Consider the following 19,026-nt stretch of genomic DNA (forward strand, 5'->3'; position numbering starts at 1 on the left):
GTTGCTAAGTTACCACTGCAGTGCTTCAGTGATGGCATCAAGATTGAGGCAGGTAACACATTCTAGAAATTGCCTGAAGATGGGGAGGAGTTTCCTGATATTCCGTCATGCTTGATTCTCAGAGTCTTCAGGCATGGACTGAATCAAATTTTCCAACTCTTTTACTTTAATTAATCATGTTCTTTGAATGCTTACCAAGTTCTCTACAGACTTCCTAAAGGTTGCATGTCTCATCCTGCAATTGCTTCTCTTCCTGTGAAAAGATATGCAGAACCCTTCTCTGAAAACACAGAAGAGCAGAGGCGCAGGTACTCAACAAACACGTGCAGCTATTCCTGGAGTTAGCAAACAAAAGTCAACAATTACTTGCAACTCTCCCTGCCTCGGGAGACACAGAGGACTATGGGACACAGATGTAGAAGTCTCACTGGGGGACATAAGTTTCCCCCTTAGTCGCACTGGGAAAGTGTCATCACCACTGTCTTACTGAGTGGAAACTACTATCAGAATCCATTAAACATGTTTTATATTTTATTATATTAAAAAGTATCCTTTGGCTGTTGTGAAAAATCAACAAATGACAAGGACTGGCAAGGTGGAGTGAAAGGAGAGCTGCTGCACTGTTGATGGGACTGTAAATAGGTGCAGCCACTGTGGATGACAGTGTGGAGGTGCCCCCCAAAATTAAAAATAGAGCTGCCATATGACCCAGCAGTTCCTTCTGAGTATTTATCTGAAGGAATCAAAAGCATAAATGCAGCCCTGGCTGGCGTGGCTCAGTGGATTGAGCTCAGGCTGCGAACCAAAGCATCGCAGGTTTGATTCCCAGTCAGGGCACATGCCTGGGTTGTAGGCCATGGCCCCCAGCAACCACACATTGATGTTTCTCTCTCTCTCTCTTTCTTCCCCCCCTTCCCTCTCTAAAAATAAATAAATAAAATCTTTTAAAAAAACATAAATGCAAAAAGATATATGCACCCTATGTTAATTGCAGCATTACTTACAATAGCCAGGATATGGACCTAGATGGATGGATAAAGAAGACGTCTTCTTTATCACATATTTTTTATTTATAAAGGGGTGACATACTAAACCTGACAAACTCAGGGGGCCTGTGTGGTAACCTTACAAACTCTGAAGACCTAAGGTAACCACTGAGGATGGTCTGAAATTACAATTTTCTAACTAAAACTGAGTCATGGTGGGTAGTCACAACCTAGGCCAGTATCTCCCCTGACAAAGGTCATTCTTTACCCTAACTGAGCCTGTCTGTTGTCTTTTTTTGCATCTACGTTAACATACCTTTGTAATGTCAGGGTAATTTCCTTTTTACCAGACCCCTCCCTCACTGCACCAGAGCAGAGACCCCAAAACCCCTCATTGTTATTGTTACCATGTTAATCGTTAACTGTTAACTACCTTGTATCCGCAAATGTAAACAAAGTATGTGTCTGTTTGGTTGGCTTTTTATCCAGTCCCAGAGATCTCCCCCATTTAGTTTTCTTAATCTATCTACCTCCCTAATCTATCACCGATGGATTTCAAATCACCCCCTTAACCTCCTCCTTTGGTTGTAACATATAAAATAAGGCGCAAAACTACCATTCTCTGGAGCATTTTCTCAATCCATTGAGCAATTGTCAGTTTGGCTCAAATAAACTCGTAACAATTCTCTACAGAGGTAAATGTTTCTTACATTGACAACGCACACACACAATGGAATATTACTCAGCAATTAAAAAAGAATAAAATCTTGCCATTTGCAACAACATGAATGGGTATAGAGAATATTATGTCAAGTGAAATAAGTCAGATAGAGAAAGACCAATTGATTACACATATATGTGAAATCTAAAAACAACAACAACAAAAAATAAATAAAATAAAAACAACAACAACAGAAACAGACCCACAGATACAAAGAACAAGCTGATGGTGGCTGAAGGGGAGTCAGTGGGGTCATGAGGAAGATAATAAATAAATACATACAATATATTTTTTAAATGTTGCCCTAAGTCAGATGGGCTAAAGTATACTATAATAACAAACAGCTCCAAAATGTCAGTGGCTTAAAACAATAAGGGTTTATTTCTTGTTCTCATTATCCCATGGCTGGAAGCTTTGCTACAAGCTTACTCACTACGGGGCCTCAGGGAAGGAGCACACACTTTCTGGAATATTGCCTGTCTCTCTGGCAGAGAAAAAGAGAGAGCACAGACTGAATTGTGGGGGGAAAAAAAAGTAAAAGAAGGAGAAATCTTCTTTTCCTCCCTGTAGAATAGCTTCACATTTAAAAAAAGAAAAAAGTCAACAAACCAACCTTTCTCAAACCCCTCCAATTATTATTACACCCCTCTGTGAAAGGCTTGTGTTACTATTACAATTACTATTATTATTTCTATTAGTATTTCTCCAGCCCTTTCAAAGTAAAATCTCACTGCCTCCACTGGCAAGCCCCTCCTTCTCTAATGAAACACCAAATCATTTGGTCTGGCTTTTCCTAAAGTTGCCAATGACTTCCTTTTGCTGAAACCAGTGATTTGCAACCGGTGCGCCACAAGAATGTTTAAAACACGCAGTGCCTCGGCTATAGGCACTGCATAAAAGAATGACAACAGGCAATGCAACAATAGTTGTCAGGCATGAATGAATCAAAACTATATCTGTTTTTCAGTCAAATCAGCGAAATATACAATCTATTTTTGGGGTGCTGCAGAATTTTAGTAGTTAGTTTATGTGTGCCACAAGGTGGAAAAGGTTGAAAATCACTGGCTTAACCCAAAGAAGACCTTCCCATTCTACCCCACTAGTCACCTCTGAAGCATGCCCATCTAAGGCCGTACCCTTCTTCAAATCCTTTTGTTTAGCATTAGGACACTGATATATTTTAAAAACCCAGATAGCGTATGATTGAATCCATAAATATTTCAGGATGTGTTGCTAGCTAATAATAATTTATTAACATAACACCTTTCCATGGTCATACCTGATAAAGTGAATAATTCCTTTACTTGTCTCATCTGCTACCAAATGCATATTAAAATGTATCTGATTTTTCTATAAAATTTATCTGAATTTAAGTAAAGTCCACATATTGACTAGGTTGTGATGTCTTTTAAATACCTTTCATTTTATTCATTTTTAAAATTGCTTTTGAGAGCGAGAGAGAAACATCATTTTGTTGCTCCAACCATTCACGCATTCACTCACAGATTCTTGTCCACTACCTGACCGGGGATCTAACCTGCAACCTCGGCATGTCAGGGACAGGACAGGTGACACTCTAACCAACTGAACTACCTAGTCAGGCCACTTTTATATTGTAATACCTCTCTTTAACCCTTTCTTCCCACACCATGGATTTGTTGGAGAATCAGTTCTCTTTGAATGTTCCACATTTTGGATGTGGCTGATTGCTTTCTCATCATGTCATCTAACTTTTTCTCCATCCTCTGCATTTCCTGTAAAATGATAGCTCTAGAGATGTCATTAGGTTTGGTTCAATTTATTTTAAGCAAGAATATTCCATATGTAATGCTGTGCCAATATCTCTATCAACTGCAATTTCAAACTTCTCTGCAGTTCTTTTTCCCTAAATTATATCCCATGGGGAGGTGCAGGCAAAATATTGTAGTCTTTTGAAGTTCTTTTTCTTTGTATGGGCATGCCACCAACTTCATACATAGTTAGGTTCATTAGCTTCCATTTGTTTTCAATGTTTAAGTATTGTTCTTGAAGGAAACCAGAATATGCCACCCCCAAATATGCCACTTTCACATGTTGATGATTTTGAATTAAAGGCATTTAAGAAACAGCTGGTACCAGAAGGACACTCTGACCCTTCTTTGCTCTGAAAGTGAAAGATAAATCTCCCATGTGAAAAGTGCCCTCCCGTGCCAGGAGGGGGGAAGACATTCTTATCACCAGAAATGAGAAATTTGGAGCCACAAAATCTGTCCAAACAAACCTCACTAAGCTAACCCTTATCTTCCTCGTTACTTCATCATTTACTATGCTTAGCCCAAATCCCTGAGCCTTGCCAGTTTTTCACAAATTTCTTGTGACTTTGAGGGTTTAATAGCTTCCTGCTCTGGTCACTTCTTTGAACCTTCATTCTGTTGTGAAACTCCCATGTCCTGTAAACATATACTAAAATGTTATCCTTTTCTCCTGTGAATCTGTCAGGATGATATCAGTTTTAATATTAGGCCCAGCTGTAGATCCAAAGAGAGTAGAGGAGAATTTGTCTTCCCTTATATTGTCCTCACTTGATTATATTGTGTGCTTTTAATGATTTGAAACAAATGCGGTTACGGACAAAGCATCTCCGACTACTTCCGTCGGGCTCCTGAACCTTAGCCCAGGCCCATCGGCCCACTTCCTTAAAAACCTGTATTAGCAAAAACCCCACTAAGTCAGCTCAGCAAGAGCCCCCCATCCTCCGTGGGAAGGGTCCAACTTCCGTTTGTCTAATACATCCCTCAATCCATCCTTTCCGTGCTGGGCAAACTATACACAATGACTTGAGAGACAGACATAGGAGCCACCAAGCAGCCATCTTGGTGTTTCCAGTGTCCATCAAAGTGGATTAAACATCCAGCTTTTTCCATCCAGTGCTTTCTGAGTCTGCAGCTGTTATGGAGCCCATGCACTTCTCTTTTACAATTTCCTGAGGTGTCATCCTAAAGAAGTTCTCTTCTTCAGGGAAGGGTGAATAATCCCACCAAGGGGCTAAGGCCTTGAAATGGGACCTGGGGGCATAGTCCCAAGGAAACTGCTTGGATTTCTCGAGTGGATGGAGAAGATACTGCTACGTTTGCAAATTCATCAGCTAGTTATCACTGTGGGGAATTCTTCTAAACTGACTTAGCAGGATTCCTGCAGAAACTGGACTCTACAAAGAAGAGTCCCTGTTGAGGAGAGGGCTCAGGCAAGCCTGAGTAAAATTTGGTCAAACAAAGAATCTTTGTCAACATACACACATGCACATACATATATACATACATGCATACAAGTGCACTCTCAAAAGGTGGCATACTATAACACAGCCGGACCCATTTTTTTTTTACTAAAATATATCTTACTGAGCACTCCATGTCACTCTATAGGTATATTCTTTTTTTTTTTTTTCATCTGCAGAAGACTCCATTGTATGGAAGTACCATAATCTGTTGGTTTTAGGTGTGTCTCTTATATATAGCATAACATTGAGTTCGCTTGTTTTTTAATGTCATAAAACAATTTATAATTTTAGAATGTGGTTACTGATTCTACACTATATGTGTGTAATACCCATAAATGGCTGCCGTACAAAAATGTTTTCCTCCTCTTAAATTATGTCATAGTTTGGATAAGCAGGGAAGAATGCTGGGAAAGCAGTAATCTTATCTTTAATGTGTTTTGCACATCATTTTGGACACTGTGGCTGCACAATAAGATGTCTCAGGATACTGCCAACAATTTTGAGATTAGCCTCCATCCTAAACCAGTGAGAATAAACTCAAGATGAGATAAACGTTTCCTGAGAGCCGTCTTTGACATGTTATTGCTCTTTTAGAGCTTAATTAAAAACAGTGTGATGCTAACACAGGCTAAGCCAATAAAAAAAAACTCTCCTCGGCATGTGAATTGTGACTTCACTCGGGACTTTTGGCAATGATGTCCATCCGCCAGTTTCAGGATCACCCATTCGTCACATGGATCACCCATTTGTCGCAGGCTGTAGATGTTTCCGCCACTGAAGAAATTCACACAGAGCTAATAAGTTCAAGCCTACTCTGTGTTGTGGTGCATTGGTTGTATCAGCTGCAAATAAAAGGAGAATCAGGAAAGGATGAGTCAGGCTGTGAGGACCAGGCACAGCTGCACGTTTCTGAATGTACATCTTACCTGCCCATTGCACAATGATGTCATTAGTTCAGAACTAAGATGCAGGATACAAGTGTATGATTTCCCTCCTCTTGCAGAAACCCCACGTCAGAAGCTTATAGATGGTTGCCCAGCCCTCTCTCTTTGAGTGGAAGGCCACATATTTTGTGCTTCCTGTTTCATGAGGTTTACTGACTTTCTTGTATGCCTTGCCTTCTCAGTCACTTTTGAGCTGAAATGCTCCTGAGTAATGAATTCATCAGATGGTGAGTTTAGGAAAATAATAATAATAATACAGAATGTCAATTGGTAAGCTATAAAAATGATTGTTCCTGGTTTCAACTCCAAGGGTAAGACAAGGTTTTCTCTAGCTTGCTCTTCTTTGTGATAGCCTTGTAGTGCCAGCCACTCTAGACCAATCACAACACACTCAGGGAATGTTATCAGGCCCGTCCATTTCTGTGCCTTCTTTTCTTTTCATTCCATCCCCAGCACAACACTGTGAGCTAGATTCTCAGTCAGCTTTTCGTTTGTTTCAAAAACAAACTGATCCAAGGCACACAATGGGACAGCATTATAACAATACCTGAAATGATGAAGTTGTCATTATCTTTCAAGGGTTTTAACATGGTGTGGTGTATATGAAATATAATTTGGTTTGGCAACATATGATAACAACAAACTTAAAACAATGATAACCTTAACATATAAAGGCCTACATCTCTCAAGAATTTGGAGGTAGAAGGTTGTTGGCATTACTTCAGTGACTCCAGCATTTCAAGGCTGAGCTCACTGGGATTCTATGTTGCGTAACTTCTCCATAGAGTTCCAAAAGAGCTGCTGTGAGTTTCGGTCATCTTGTCAACCTTCCAAGGCATACCTCCAAGGCATAACCAGCTTTCCTTGAAGCTCCAGCCAATGTTTTCTGCATGAATCTTAGTGACCAATCTCAGCACCAGTGGGAAGCTGGGAAATATGGTGTTTTATGAGGATACATTGCTGTCCTAAATAAAACTGTGGTTCTGATGATGTGAAAGAAGGAAGGAATGGATTTTGAGGAGGCAATTGTTGTCCTTGCCACAAAGTTAATAGGTGATAATAGCTTTTCATGAACAGATAGTACAAATAGGAAGCACCTTGGGTACTACATGGCAAGTAACAATAACATAAATATTTATTGAGACCTTACTCGTTATGTGCTTTACACATACTCTCTCATTGAAACCTCACAGCAACACTCTGATGTAGGTAAAATCATGATCTCCATTCCTCAGACAAGAAAACCTGGGCTTGGAGAAGTTCAGAAAGTGGTTTAAAACCGTTCAGAAAGTCACTGGAGGAGCGGTTGGATTTAGAATTCAGGTTCTTCTAAAGCCAAGATTTTGAAGTCAGTATGTGGTGGTTTTCCTTCTGAAATAACTTACTGATCCCGCAATTGAGAGACTCTGTTCTAGAGAGGAAAGACCTTTCCTGGAAGAATATGTGGCCAGAGACTTTCTCAGGACTGGGCCCTTTCTATCAAAGTACAATGCCACTTAATCAACCTGACTCTGCTTTTTCTCCTAATGAGCAATTTCTTTAGCGCTATTGCCATGTTCTGTTCTTTGCATTTATCATCCTTATGTGCATTGGTACCATAATGATTTGAGGGAGTTTTTTTTTTCCAGGTAAATTTCCAAGTGTAACATTTATTGCAATGTTTTGATAGCTGAAATGACAGGAATGAAAATAAAATATTAAGCATGCTCTTTTTATTATGCCTTCAAATACCATAAATCTGTGTTCATTGGAAAGGGATGGTGGACTATAACTGAAGTTATAAACTTGCAAGTCTGTTGTTAACTGATCTGGAGGATGCAGGAGAAGCTCTCATTTTTCCATTTCAATATGTTTATCATTCAACAAACATTTCTCCTCACTTTGCTCCCTGGGCCTCATAAAATTGAAATGAAAAATATAAAATGGCTTAATAGCTGAGCAACACCAAATAGCATGCTTGGCATGACTTAACATTTTTAAAATATAGAGTCTCATTATATTAAATATGTCTCATTATTATAATTATGCTGCTACAAATGTGGTGGATAACACATCATATCATTACTTAATTTTATGGAAAAGCTCTCTAAGTTGTTTGTTGACAGATAATACCACGTTCTGCTTCTATTTGCCTAAATTGCCGCCCGTGCTAGTGTTTTATATTCCACTTTAACATTTCTTAAAATGTGCTTATCTTCGGGATCCAGCTTGATAATGTTACAGAAAGGAACTGTTTTGTGGGGGGGACCCAGATACTGTTACTGAAACAGTAACCCCCCCCCCCCGGTCTTTCTCTCACTGTGGGTTCTTTTCCCACTGCCGTGTTACGATCTATGGCTCTCATTGCCACAGTTTGGTGAAAAAGGAAAGGAACTATTGATTCAAAAGTTATACAAATTTAAGGTAATGGCAAAATTCTACCATTAAATCTCCAAGTCCCTTTAAAATACCCACAAACACACTCACAGCCCTGCCTTCCTCACTTTGCCCAAACGGGCCAGTCAGGGGTGCCGTATCTTAGGAAAAGAAACATAAGTCCCTAGCTCAGCTAGACTGCTGGTTCCTTCCGGTAACCCATGCTGGGCTGGGCAGGTCTCCGGCAGTCCCCGGCACCATCAGCTGTGTCTCTGCAATCTCCAGTTCTTAATCCAAAACCGCTTGGCAACTCCTCATGGCCCACCAGCAAGAGTCTTTTCACCTCTTGTCTTCACACATGGTCTCGCATTGTCCTCTGTTGTCCCCCTCATTGCTGCCATGTTCCCCATATTGTCTCTCTTCCCACGTGGTGGCCCACCTTTAGTTTAAATTCCAGCATGGAATTTCCTCCGTAACCCCATTTTCAACTCCTCCCACAATTGGCTACACCTGCCAGCACTCCTGTATTTTTCTGCCTTTCTTGGCTGCCATGATTACTCTGGGCAGGTGTTTCCCCTGTGGCTTGGAGTGAAGCATCTCCAAGCTGTGGAGTAGACATGGTAAGGGGAGCTGCCTCCCAGCTACATGACAGGTTAAAGTCTTGCATACCTTTCCGGCTCCACTCAGGCTGGAAGACTAGTCTGCCATTATTGATGTGTAAAACAACTCTCATGGCCCTGCTCCACGTGTCCCATCCCCCAGGCAGACTTGTGGGGAGGGGGAGCCCCTGGCTGCACCTCATTACAATAATGCTTTATTTCAGCATAAGATGTACCAGGAATTGTTTTGAAAACAGGTGTGACTGCACTGTACTGCTGTGTTCTAGGATGGCACCTTTTTTTTTTAAATCCTCATCAGAAGACATTTTGTTTTTCAATTGCTTTTAGAAAGAGAAGAAGGGAGAGAGGAAGGGAGGAAGAGAAACATCAATGTGAGAGAGAAGCATCCATTGGTTGCCTCCTTTACGTGCCCTAACCGGGAATCAAATCCTCAACCTTTTGGTTACAGGATGATGTTCCAACCAGCCAGGGCAAAGTTGCCACTTTTTAAAATGCCTTAAAGAACAACTGTAGAATGTGATATTCTGCAGTCATGAGAACATGTTTTTGAATAATATATAACAACATGGAAAATTGCTCATGGTGTAAGTGAAACAGGCAAGTGAGGAAGTTGTGAGTACATCATATCGCATAAATATTTTTAAAATATAGAAGTATGCCAAAATGCCAAGGGTTTGGTTTCTCAAACTGGTGGATTAAGGGTGATTTTTTAAAATCCTCACTCAAGGATATATTTGTTGATCTGAGAGAGAAACATCCATTGGTTACCTCCTATACATGCCCGACCTGGGATCGAACCTGCAACCTAGGTACGTGCCCTGACAGCGGATCAGACCTGCCACCTTTGGTGTGTGGGACAACGCTCTAACCCCCTGAGCCTCCCGGCCTGGGCAAGGATGACATTCATTGTCATTTTATATTCTATTGTATTTTCTGAATGTTCTGTGATAAAAAAATATTCTATGAAAAAAGTAATATAATTGAAAAAAGTTACTATTTGAAAAGTCACTCTGAATGGGTGGGTGGAAGATGTTACGGCGTGACATTGGCTGCAGAGCACTGAAGCTACACAAGCAGCAGACGTCTCATTCCATGGACAGCTTCAGTGCAAGGATACCAGGCATCTTTAAGGACTGGGCCCTTGAAAAAATAATGACCTCGGCCCCTTTCTAGCCTCTCCAGGACCTCCACCTGGACTTCTGCCACTCCTGGCAAGTCCGACTGTCCCTGTCAGGACTGGCTTGTACTGTCCTTTCTATCCAGTATGAAGTTCATTCCCCTGCTCCTCACTCTGCCCTGCTTCGTGCGGGGGACTTGGCTTGCTGCTCTCCCTTGACTGACCTGTCGGGTGCAATTTCTTTTAAAGGCTCAGTACAAAAACAGGCGTTCTTGTTGAATGGGTATAGGGTTGCACATTTGGAAGATTAAAAAGTTCTGGAGATGTATTTTATGACAATGTAAATACGGAACTGCTGAACTGTGTACTTAAAAATAATGACGATGATGAGTCTTACGTGATTTTTTTAACCACAATTGTTTTGTAAAAAGGAAAAGAAAAATTTGAATTTGATACAGATACCCCTAACCCAACAGAATAAACCCAGTGAACAAAACCATAGCTTGTGGAGTTCAGGTTATTTAAGGAAATCAGCATATGTCACCCTAAAATATGCATATTTGGCATAAAGATTATCTTGAGCTGAAGGAATTTTAAGAAAAGGCAGAGACATAGGAGGGGCACTCTGCCCTCCCTTTTTGGGGGTTAGGATTTAACAGGAATTTGGGAGGAAAACAAACAGGCCATACCACCTACTAAGACCTTTTATCTATCACAGGTTTCCTAGTTGTTACCTTCCTGCATACAAAATGGTCTGTACAGAAAGTATCCAGCCACATACTATGAAAAATAGAGACATTTATTGAAGAAGATACAAGATACAGGAAACATTGTACATAGGAAAATGTCACTTTAGTCCCCTTCAAAGTAGGCACTTGGGGACCTCACACCGTTCTCTCAATCACCATCAGCTACACTGTCCTTTTCCCCTGAATCTCACTGATGGTCTGAAATTTCTTTCCTTTCAAAGGTGATTTTAGTTTTGGAAAAAAACTGGAAGCTGCAGGGTGCCAAATGTATATAGGCACTCCAGGTATAGGGAGGCTGAATCACCTGGGTGATTTGAAGTTTTGCCAGAAAACCTCTGCATGAGACGTGAAGCATGAGCAGATGCACTGTCATGATGAAGCTGCCACTCACCAGTTGCCCATAACTGTGTCCTTCTGAATTATCCAAATAGTTTGCATGGAAGAATGTTCAAGTTTAATGCAAAATTTGATGCAGATTTGTTGCTCTACTTGCTCAGTTCTGAATGTAACAGCCACAGTACCCATGCTCACCCAACTGCATCTACCGCTCCCACTGACTAGTGCAGTGAAGTCATCATTGTTCACACATACGCATTCCAGTCCACTGTCCTTGGCTGCCAGGATCCACCAATGTCACGCAAACCATTTACGTTATGGCTGAACTTTTTCTGGACAGGCCTCATTGTATATCAGCCCTAGAAGCACGGCCACCACTTTCTTTAGTCTAGTCACTTCTGTACAATTTATTGACATTTGCTAAAATTGTTTGGAAGCTCCTAACTGCTTCTTTGGGTTTTAACTTCTTTTTGTGAAGTTCCATGAGAAATGAATCTTTTCTCCTGTTAATCTATCTTTTTTTCCAGTTTAATTCACAGGCCCCTGCTACAGAACCAAAGAAGATAGAGGAAAAGTTTTTCCTCTCCTACACCAATTACCTTGATGGTCCCTGTGTGCCATAGCAGTGGTGTGCCTGTACCTTGACAGCTGGACCAGATCAATTTTTAGTAACTCTCCTCCTCTATATGACCAAATTGTTTTCTCAAAAATGTTACTTATTTATTTTTAGACAGAAGGGAAGGCAGGGAGAGAGAGAAAAAAAAACACATCAATGTGTGGTTGCCTCTTACGTGTTCCCTACTGGGGACCTGGTCCGCAACCCAGGCATTTACCCTGACTGGGAATTGAACCAACGATCCATTGGTTTGCAGGCTGGCACTCAATCGACTGAGCCACACCATCCAGGTATGACCAAATTATTTTCAGTGATATCATGAAATGAAACAAAAAGAAATGCGGATGGTGAGAATTTTTATTTACTGAACCTTTGTCTATTTAATTACACCAGGAAACAAAATGAAAAAAATAAATAATACAGTGCAAAAAGAAAAAAATGAACAACTATTTCTTCAACATTTTTTATATCAAACAATTTCACTGTAGATTCCTTGGTTACAGTCTGATATAATATTTTATTCAAATAATTATCCAGTGACAGGGCTCAAAACATACTACCCCAAAATAGGTACCTGGACATATCGAATATTTTTTAAGCTGAAGGAATTTGAGAAACAGCAGGTGCAGGGAGAACCTCCTGGCTTCTCCCAAAGCAGGTCCTAGACTCTCCTGTGAGAGCTGCCTTATCTACGTCCCAGGAAAAGACCATCCTTATCTCCCAGGTGCCCAGAGGAATTTGAATAAACAAGCCTTGCTGTTTCCCCCCATTTACTATACTTAGCTCAAACCCTTTTTTTGTCCAATCACATTTTTTCACAATTTTCTACTCACCATCAAACCTAACATAAAATCACTCAGGTTTAGTGGTTTCCTCAGATCCTCATTTCCTTGTGAAGGCTCCTGTGTCCTGTAAAATGTATATTAAATAAATTTATATGCTTTTCTTTGGTTATTCTGTTTTTTGTTACAGGGTCCCCACTTAGATGGATAGGGGAAAAAGATCTTCTTTCTCTTCTATATCAGCAATTAATAACTGAATTTTAATAAAACTGATATGTCTGCAGAAGATACGATTTAGGCAACTATTAAATCACATCATTGCTGTGATGCTTTTACTTCTTGAATCAGTCTTTCATTCTAAAACAATTTTTAAATGAATTTTAATTAAAAAAATATTACCCAGATTTCATTTTTAACAGTTTGTGAACTAAACTTGCATGCGCCATACAGAAGGTGGCATGCCTTGTAGCTCGCCCTTGGTCTCACCGTGTAACATCTTAAGTTTAAAACTAGCAACTCCAGTTGGTGACATGGAATAAAGAAGTTGAAATGCCTTAAGGTCTGTTTCCTCATCTTCACCATGGTTGTGCCGTTCCTGTGTATTCCAGATCTCTTGTTTAGATGCAGGGAAACTCGAATTCAACCAACGGTTAGAGCCATTCCCAATTAAATCTGAAGAAAAGGGTCCGTGGGTGGTGCCAGGGTGACTCTACCAGTGGGCAGTTATTTCAGTGGCCTTCCATGTAAAATACTTGGTCTATTAAAGAATAGGTAATACATATGAAAATCAGAAATGAACTTTTATGTAACACACATGTGTCTATTAAAAAATAAATTTTAAAAGAACTCATGGACACAGACAACAGTGTGATTATAGTGGGGGAGGGGGTGGGTGGAGGTGAAAGAGGGTACAGGTGGATATACAGTAATAGAAAAAGTGTAACAGAGTGCAGCCAGGGGACCCCCCAAAAAGGAATTTGTAATGGGGTCCAGAACTCAGAGTGTCCAGGAAGTATTAAAAATATAAGATGTCCTCACCCCCACAAGTCTGACCTGGGGGACAGGACACATGGAGCAGGGCCATTGAGAGTTGTTCTGCATAGCAACAGTTTTGCAAATAACCCCAGGAATGGTCATTTAACATATCTGTAACTTTTAACTGGTTCAATGGATATGCTAAATAGCTGTGGCTATGCTTTGAGCCAGGGAGATGGGAGTGATTTCCACTCAGGATGTAACTGGGAGGCAACTCCCCCTGTTGACAGTGCCTGCATGAGAGCTTGCAGATGATTCGCTCCATGCAATGGGGCCACACCTCCCTGGACTTACTATGGCAGCCCAGAGAAGCTGGAAAAATATGGGAAGGCTGGCAGGTGCAGCTGATTATGAGAGGAGTCGAAAATGAGACTACAGAGGAAGATTGGCACTGGGATTTAAACCCTGACACGGCAGCCACACAAGGAAGAACCAATTGGCTTTGGAGAGAGAGGGACTCAGGGGCTTTGGTACTCCCTTTGCTATACAGGTTAGGAAGCTGGAAAGTAAGATGTAGCAGTGATGCAGGGCTCTCTCTTAGCAGTTTGGAAGAATGCAGGTGAGATGTCGCAAAAAAGAAAGGGGTGAAAGGACTCTTGCTGGTGGGCCATGAGAAGGTGCCACGTGGTTTTGGATTAAGAACTGGAGATCATGGAGGCAACACGGTTGATGGTGCTGGGAACTGAGGGAAGTCTGCCAGCTGAGCACAGATAACTGGGAAGAACCAGGGGCTACCTGAGCCATGGACTTCTATTTCTTTCCCTGAAATAGGGTAACCTGGACTGGGCAAAAGGGGGAAGGAAGGACGTGTGTGTTTGTGGGTATTTTAAGGGACTTCGGGACTTTAATGAAGACATTAAGTCATTACTCTTAAGTCTGTATAACTTTTGAATAAATAATTCCTTTCCTTTTCACTGATCTCTGGCATTGAGAGCCATAAATACCTGGTGGAGGGCAAGGCAAACCAAGTACAGGGAGACCCCAGGAAAGGGGGTGTGCATTTGGTAATAGTATTTTGTACCCCCACCCCTGGGTCCATACTGTGACAAAAGTATAATAAATTTTTAAAATAATAAATAAATATTATATACATAATCATATAGAATTGACATACATAAGACTTAGCAATATCTTTAGAATTTAAGCCAACAAAAGATTTTTTAAAAGTTTTATTTATTAAAAAATAGACAAAATTTTAATTTATTGATTGACAGAGAGGGGGAGAGAGAGAAAAACACTGACCTGCTGTTCCACTTACTTATTCATTCATTGGTTGATTCTTGTATGTGACCTGACCAGGGATTGACCCTGCAACCATGGTGTATAGGGACAATGCTCTAACCAACACTGCTACCTGGTCTTGACTAAGCCAGCAAAAGACTTTTTTGAGGGAAGGAGTGTTTCCTCACTGACCTTGTTTAGAATTGCTGACACATAAAAGCAGAAGAGCTGTACTTGGTTTTATTCCTGTTTTTAAATCCCCTACCGAGAGTGCACTCCCTCATTGCCTGCACTGGGCAGGTCGAGACCCATTGCACCTGCATTGGCACACCGTGATTCCATAGCTCAGGTGGTTACATAGGCTATGTCAATTTAATCATATTGTATAACGCATTCAGGGTTTACTAGGAGATTCGTATTTTTTATTTTCTTAAAGATTTTATTTATTTATTTTTATTTTTCTTTCTTTCTTTCTTTATTTTTAGAGAGAGGGAAAGAAACATTGCATGTGTCCTGACCGGAAATCAAACCGGCAACTTTTTGGTCCACAGGCCAGCATTCAATCCACTGAGTCACACCAACCAGGACTGAGATTCATATTTTTTAAAAAAACAAATCTCAGATACTTTATGCAATCAAAATGTTGTCCGATGACAGCTTTCTGTGTTCTCAATGTTCCTAAATTGGAGAAACTCAACAGGGAAAGAATGTAAAAGGGATACAAGGAGGTAGGGGAGAAAGGTGTGGAACTGGAAGGTCACGTAGGCAGGTGGTAGTGCGCACTCAGCCTCCTCCAGCTGTGTCCTCGAGGGACAGGGACACAGGCCCGTTGTTACCAGATCTGGCAGGTTTTCTCTCAGGAGGATCTGATAAGGAGGTGGCTGTGTAAGCTCTCCTGATTTGTAAATGACAGAAATTAATTTAAACTCCAGAAAACACTGTGCTGCGCCAACAGAACACACCAGCAGTTGCGGCATATGCCCCAGGCTACCACTTCTTATGAAAAACGCAGGTCGTGCTTCATTCTCTGAAACGTTTTCCGTCTCAAAACTGTGACATTTTAGAAAAATCCAGAAACACTTACATCATAACCATAATCTGCACTCTAACAAGAAAAGTAACATAATTAGAGTAAGTAGTTGGGAGTGGCCTGGAATCCCAAAGCAATCCTTTCCCTTGAGCCAGGGCCAACGATGGTGTCACCCAGATGCCTGTTGACTAAGTGACACACACCAGATTTATTTAACCACCGGCAAACCACATTTCTTTTCCTAGAGCAGTCAGTTAAACGATTATTGACCTCCCTTGGTTACCAAAAAGAGGAAATACTTTCTCCAAGACTCAGAGTAGCTGCAACCAGATCTTTCAGAGAAATTATTAGCCACAAAGATTCAGAAGACAGAACTCGAAGCTTCTGCCCACATCCCACCCTGCGGCGGCCCCCACAAGCACCTTGCCAGAGGTGAGTGTTTGCTTTGCGTTCTAAAAGCTTCCGGCCCTGAGAATCTGAGGTTTAGTTAAGAAAACCAGTCTAAATCCTGTGTGGACCTCATTTGATTTGGCATTTGGCATATTAAAAGGGAAGGTTTATTCAAATTAGAGATAACAATAGAAGCTGTTCCCCACATTTCCGCAGGTAATTAGAGCTTTGTGTATCTTAATTAAAAAGAAGTAGAGCTAAATCCTCTAACAGATTTACTCAGCATCCTTAAGGCTCAGTTCCTGCAGGGACCATTCAGAATTAAATGCAAGAATGTGGAAAAGGCTTTGTCCTCAGTGGCTTTTAAGAATTCACTAGGTTAAGAGGCATGAATGCTGCCCAGTGTGGCCAGGTTGGCACGGCTTCTCCATGTGACCTCCCAGAGACACTGAGTCTGCAACTGTGAGTCCCGTTTCAGGGCCTAGGAAAAGCTTTTCATGGTTCTAGTCGCACTGTTCAATCCAGTCAAGGCCCCAATAGTCTAATCTTCAATCCTGCCTACCCTGAAGAGGCAGGAGGCAATCACCTCCCTGTATGAGAAGAGGGAAAAAATGGAAAAGCAGTTAAGTCTTTCCATTTTTCACAAGACGGTTTCTTTTACTTAAAATTTGTCCATCTGTATACTATCTGTTTCCCAGTGCTATGTTCTGGGCTGATTTTTTTCTTGTTGTACAAACAGCAACAACTAAAAGAGAAATGATCATTACCAAAAATAAATCTTGTCAACATAAGAAACGTCCAAACCTGGGAGCAAAATCTGAACAGATTGAGAAAATCCTCCAGATAATTGCAGTTTTGCAGCTTATTTGATTTCATTAGAATAAAGGAAGAAGACCTAAGGAGGATTCCATGAAATCCACTGGTGGAAGATTAAGGGGGCGGAGAAAGCATGGGGGGCATTCCTGGAACTGGATAAAAACTAAAACAAGAAGATACATACTTTTTTTACATTGGCATAGGATAGTTAATAAGTAACATTTACAGCATAAATATTTACATTTACAGTAAATAATTAACATTAACATTGAATAGAGATGCTATTCAGGGAACCAGATAACTGTTAGAGGGTCTGTGTGAGTTCAGGATCAGGTGAGGTAGGTGTGCCCTGAAGGGTCTGGAAAGGGATTTTACTTGAACATTTCCAAAGCTAGGTATTTTACATGCAAAAGGACAATAGACAGGCTAGACCTCTATCCAAGGTTGCAGCCTCACCCCATCCTTAACGGTCCACCATTTCAGCAAGACAACTGGTGACATTAAGACTCTAGGACTGGAGCCTGAATCACCCCAACCTTATTGCTGACTTTCTGCAGTTGTAGTAACAGCACACGTGACAGATAAGTCAGAGGCAGGAGAGCACAAAGCTGACTCTGATTCCAAAGGTGAGGGAGAGGAGAGCAAACCAAAGAAGAAAAGAGTCAGAAAGGCTGCAAGGCTTTGCCTGGGGTGTGGAGCTGGAATGGGTTACTAATGCTCCAGCTCCAGCGGAGAACTCACGGTCCCGGTGAAATGGGAAAGCTCTGATGAGGCTGACGGGCCTGGGCCTTGCCCAGGAAGCCAAAGCAAGTGCCCTCGGGTCCTCATAACCTTTTAAGGAAAGGCTGACATGGCATCCCTACCCCTCGGAGGACGATGACAAAAAAAAGATGATAAGAATTAACTCTCCTGGGTACCAGCCCCCATCACATCTGACTGTGGGGTTCAAATGGGGAGGGGAAGGGGTGCTGCTTGTTTAATACCATAGAGGTGGCTTGAGAAGATGTCCTTTGAAGAGCCAGTGTCATTTCTGTGCCTACAGCAGTCCCAGGGCTTTGATGCCATCCCATAGTGTGTAGTTTGCACACCCATTGCAGTGGAGGGCATGGGGGATAAGAGTTTCAAGGGAAAGCATTGTGAGCTTTGCTGAGAAAAGCAAAGGGCTTTCTACAAAGGATGAAACTTGCAGAACAGGTGAGAAAGAGATGGGTAGAATTGTTGTTAAAATTTGGGGCCTGATTGGGGAAATGGTGAAACATTGGAAAGAACCAACAGCTAAGAAGGGGGGGCGGGAAGGGGCTTCCTAGGAATGTATTTCCCTGGCCCAATGAGAACACATTATCCAACCAAGAGCTTGGTCACTAATGCATCCTTTGGATTGATTCATGACCAAAAAGAGAAGTGTGGATGAAAGGGGGCCACATGCCCTGGCCTGCGTGGCTCAGTTGGTTGGAGTGTCACCCTGTAAACCAAAAAGTTGCCAGTTTGATCCCCACTCAGGGAACATACCTAGATTGTGGCTTTGATGGCTGCTCGAGGAACATATTGGAGGCAACCAATACATGTTTCTCTCTCACATCAATGTTTCTTTCTCTCTCTCTCTCTTCATCTTTCTCTCTAAAAGTGGTGAAATCTTTTTTAGAAATCTTTTTTTCTAAAAGTGGAAAAAAATATCTTCAGATGACAGTTAAAAAAAATCAAAAAAAGAAAAAAAGGGGGCCACATGTTAGGGTAGTCAGTGATGTGCACTGTGAAAGAATTCACAAAGAGAAGTTGTAAAGCAAAGTTCTTTATTTTTACTGTCCCGAGAGAAGGAAAGGGCTAGGTGTGGGGAAATGGGCCAGCACCAGCCCTGACCAGCCCTGAGGGGCAGCGGCTGCGAGTTTTCATCCTGTGAGGGGGTGGTGGTAGAGCAGGATGCTTCCGCTAGGCTGCAGCTTGTCTCGATGTTAACTTTGGGCGCAAGATCCGGTAGTTGTGGTCCGGTATGCCCTGCTTCATAAGTTCCTGGAGTCTCTGTGCCTTCAGGGCGCTTCTGGTAGTTTTCTAGTT

The 19,026-nt window shown here is 41.5% G+C and overlaps 1 protein-coding gene and 1 pseudogene across 1 annotated transcript in view; one reads left to right on the top strand and one right to left on the bottom strand.

Annotated features, from left to right (window-relative positions):
* The window catches only part of CMKLR2 (chemerin chemokine-like receptor 2), a 75,359-nt gene that overhangs the window by 15,498 nt on the left and 40,835 nt on the right, over positions 1–19,026 (top strand). Inside the window, exon 2 of the mRNA XM_045854564.1 lies at positions 16,014–16,200. The gene's annotated coding sequence lies outside the window, so the exon portion shown is untranslated. The remainder of the gene's footprint in view (positions 1–16,013; positions 16,201–19,026) is intronic.
* The window catches only part of LOC123827958, a 31,787-nt pseudogene that overhangs the window by 12,325 nt on the left and 436 nt on the right, over positions 1–19,026 (bottom strand).

This window comes from Phyllostomus hastatus, unplaced genomic scaffold (genome assembly GCF_019186645.2).
Source record: "Phyllostomus hastatus isolate PE091 unplaced genomic scaffold, TTU_PhHast_1.1 phas_contig_137, whole genome shotgun sequence".
NCBI lineage: Eukaryota > Metazoa > Chordata > Mammalia > Chiroptera > Phyllostomidae > Phyllostomus > Phyllostomus hastatus.